The 4,214-nt window shown below is 45.1% G+C and overlaps 1 pseudogene; it reads left to right on the forward strand.

Moving 5' to 3' along the window:
• The first annotated feature begins 741 nt into the window (after positions 1 to 741).
• LOC124701059 lies at positions 742 to 3,040 on the forward strand (annotated as a pseudogene).
• Positions 3,041 to 4,214: the final 1,174 nt, after the last annotated feature.

Raw genomic sequence — 4,214 nt, forward strand, 5'->3', positions numbered from 1 at the left:
ATACGTTCACATATTAAAATGATTGGTCACGGGATTCCTTCAGATTTTCTGAGGATAAAAAGATTGTTCACCTATTTTGCTGAAGTTCTGAAGTTCGACACGTAGTACTGTATTTTTTAGTGCCAAAGATCAACAGAGTTGTTCTCCATTTGGTCCGTTTCAAATATTTGTGTCATGAAGAACCACTAGACTGTTTCTTCGTGAAGAAAGATGATTTTTTTTGTGAATAGTGAAGAAAAAAAAGATGAATCTTGTGTTTCTTCTTGAAGAAAGATGAATCTGTCTAGTAAAAGAGCACACGGAAAAAAAATGCAGCAGTCGAGAGAATGAATAAGGATAACGTTCGAACAAACACAGAAACATTGCAGACTTGCGCACGCCCGAAAACTAATTCCGGGCCCAGCCCATTTGTTGACGGGGGTATGCGGAGCCGGTCGGAAGGTCCGCTTAAAGCGATGAATAGGGGCATCCGAATAGGTCTCGTTGTGACCGGTGTGATACAATGCTTTTTTAGTCCTTTTTTATGTTTTGGTTTTTGTAGTCTGGGCTTGCTCTCCTTCTCGCAGACTGGATATTATGCTTTGAAAAAACGAAAAGCTCTTGGAAAGCCTGCCAAGGGCCTGGTCGCAGACGGAAAGCCCACGGAGAAGTCCACGATGGACGGACCGTTGCCATCGAGATGCTTCCGAAGACTCCGTGACGTAACCGAGCCGGTCTCGCTAGTCTAGTGCTCCCGATTCCGATCGAAACCGCCCAGCGATCGATCTCAGGCTCTCAGCTCACGCGAATCTCCGTCAAGGTATGCATCCTCTTTCGATTCCTCCTCCCCCAAGCTGTATGTTCCTATCTCATCGGATTGATCTAGCTGCATATGTGCATTATCGATCTGGTTAACGCGATGAGACGATGAGTTCGTAGGGTTAAACAGCGTGTAGATTTGCATAGATTGGTGTAGATCGAAGTATCCATGGTTCGGTGATTTGGTATTTTGGTATACAGGCCCCCCGGTGTACATGTTCTATGATTTGGTTGCTCTCAATCAGTTGTGTCCTTTTAAATTTCGATCGAATGCAATTGCTCCCCGTGATGTTCATCTAGGGCTGCCGATTGGGTTTTGATCGATTAATGTTGACCCTGTTTTAGAATTTCTTTTTTGGGTCAGATGCGTTGCCATATGATACCCCCTCCTGAACTATGGTCTCTATGTACATGTAGTTCCTACTCTTATGATCCATCACCACACCTGGAAACTCTTGTCGTATAGATTTCAGTTGAGTACTACTATTTGACCCTGTTGTAGATTTTTTCCACTAATGATTATTACTTCTGACCTATGGACTTGATATACATGTAGATTCCACTCATGTCAGTCATATCTCTTATGTCAACCCTTGTACTCTGCTGATTTTAACTCCTGAATTGCATCAGTATGTTAGCCTTGCATTGGACTAGTTCAATGGACATGCTAGTGAGCTATTCTATGTTAACTTGATGCGGCCACTATGTTATAATTGAACTGGACACAAAACCTAGAAGTACTCATAGCGCTGCTGTCCATGCTTCTGTTATTGCTGTTTGTAACTTTTAACTGCAGTTTCAGTATTATCACGAGCATTGGATCAGATCAATTATTTCCTAGTTCATTGCTTGATTGATCTACTCCTGGACATGTATGGTCATGGTAACTTAATCTGATGTTCGCGATTTCTGGCTATGTAGATGCAAATCTTTGTGAAGACCCTTACGGGCAAGACCATCACCCTCGAGGTTGAGTCTTCGGACACGATCGACAATGTCAAGGCCAAGATACAAGACAAAGAAGGGATTCCACCGGACCAGCAACGGCTCATCTTTGCTGGCAAGCAGCTCGAGGACGGGAGGACACTGGCTGATTACAATATCCAGAAGGAGTCCACCCTCCACCTGGTTCTTAGGCTCAGAGGTGGCATGCAGATCTTCGTGAAGACCCTCACTGGCAAGACCATCACGCTTGAGGTTGAGTCGTCTGACACGATCGATAACGTCAAGGCCAAGATACAGGATAAGGAGGGCATCCCCCCGGACCAGCAGCGTCTCATATTTGCTGGCAAGCAGCTGGAGGACGGTCGCACCCTAGCTGATTATAACATCCAGAAGGAGTCGACCCTCCACCTTGTGCTCAGGCTCAGGGGAGGTATGCAGATCTTCGTGAAGACCCTCACTGGCAAGACCATTACCCTTGAGGTTGAGTCTTCTGACACAATTGACAATGTCAAGGCGAAGATCCAAGACAAGGAAGGCATACCCCCAGACCAGCAGCGTTTGATTTTTGCTGGCAAGCAGCTTGAGGATGGTCGCACCCTTGCAGATTATAACATCCAGAAAGAATCCACCCTCCACCTGGTTCTTCATCTCCGTGGTGGCATGCAGATCTTTGTCAAGACCTTGACCGGAAAGACCATTACGCTGGAGGTTGAGTCTTCTGACACAATTGACAATGTGGAGGCCAAGATCCAGGATAAGGAAGGCATCCCGCCGGACCAGCAGCGCTTGATCTTTGCGGGCAAACAGCTTGAGGATGGCCGCACCCTTGCTGATTACAACATCTAGAAGGAGTCCACCCTCCATCTGGTTCTTAGGCTCAGGGGTGGCATGCAGATCTTTGTGAAGACTCTTACCGGGAAGACCATCACATTGGAGGTGGAATCTTCGGACACCATTGACAACGTGAAGGCCAAGATCCAAGACAAGGAGGGCATCCCCCCGGACCAGCAGCGCCTGATCTTCGCAGGTAAGCAGCTCGAGGATGGGCGCACTCTGGCTGATTATAACATCCAAAAGGAGTCAACCCTGCACCTGGTGCTCCGCCTCCGTGGTGGCCAGTGAGTTCGTTGGAAGTCTGGCTTCGTGTAGTCTCTTTGGTTATGTGCGAGTTCTGTCTTTTCTGTTGCTACTGAAAATCTAGTCCCCCGCCAATTCGTGTACTGTGGAACATGTGCTTCTGCCTTATGGCAGCGTGATCTACTTGCAAATAAGTAAACCTGAATCACCTTATTCCTGTCTAAACATAATCTTATTATTCTGTGATTGTCGATCATGTGTCTGCTGCCGTCTCCATTTAGCTTGTCTGCTGGCTGGTTGTTTTGCCAGTCCCATGTATTCTGGGTTGTGCTATTTCAGTTTAGGACAAACTCCTGCTTGCATATTGTGCTCATTGGGTGCTTTGCATTTTGTTTTTGTGATTGTTGCGAATGTGTACCTGAATAATGAATATTGTGCTTATTTGCAGTTTTAGTCCTGCCAGCTCCTTCTGCCTTTCCAGGAGTGTTTTATTTCTGTTCATCTCGTTCTGCGACCGCGATGCACCTGCTAATGTTGGGCTGGCCCAGAATACCGGCAGAAATAGGCTATGCATTCTCTGTTTGATGTGGCTCCGTCGCCTGTGTCGAATGGGCCTCTCCTACACATCGGCAATCGTTCTCTTCAACTTGCTTGAACGCTATGTATAGATCCTAGGATTGCTCCGGCAAGTTTGCGTTTTCAGGTTTGGTCGCGCCAAATTTCCTGAGGCTGCGAGGCCTAGTGTCATATCATATACTCCCTTCGATTCATATTACTTGATACTAAAATAGATTTATCTTAGTTTTATTTAAATATGAATATATCCGTATCTAGAAAAGGTTGAGAGACTTATTTTTAGAGGGAGGGAGTTGATATCGTACTATTAGAATTTTAATTTTAACAATAATCATGATATGAGAGTTCCATTTTTATAATTTATATATATACCTCCAATAGGTTTAAATTTAACTTTTTAGTTTAAATTTTGAGCATATTCTATGTCTTTCATAGAGGCTGATTATGTAAATGATGCATTTTTTTTTTGGAACACACAAGGATATATATTATATTAGAGCATGTATAGCATGTGATGAACTTCGAAAACCCAATGCAAAGAAGAACTTCGAGAAGATCAAAGAAGAATGAGTGAAGATTGTGGAAGAAGCCTGATGGTGGAACTCAGGCGAGAACTCCGACGCACAACCACAACCATAGTCTTGCGAGAGGGCTTCGGATCATGTGCTCGCCTATAGTAAGGGCATCTTCAGCGGGGCGATCCATCAATGTCCTGCGTTGTTCGAAATATTTCGTGCGGATAAGCAGATAGGCAGTGCAAACTCTAACAGCGCGATCCAAACTGACGGGATCGTGCAGACGACTTATCCGTTCACCAA

The sequence above is a fragment of the Lolium rigidum genome, chromosome 1 (assembly GCF_022539505.1).
Source record: "Lolium rigidum isolate FL_2022 chromosome 1, APGP_CSIRO_Lrig_0.1, whole genome shotgun sequence".
In the NCBI taxonomy this organism is placed as follows: domain Eukaryota; kingdom Viridiplantae; phylum Streptophyta; class Magnoliopsida; order Poales; family Poaceae; genus Lolium; species Lolium rigidum.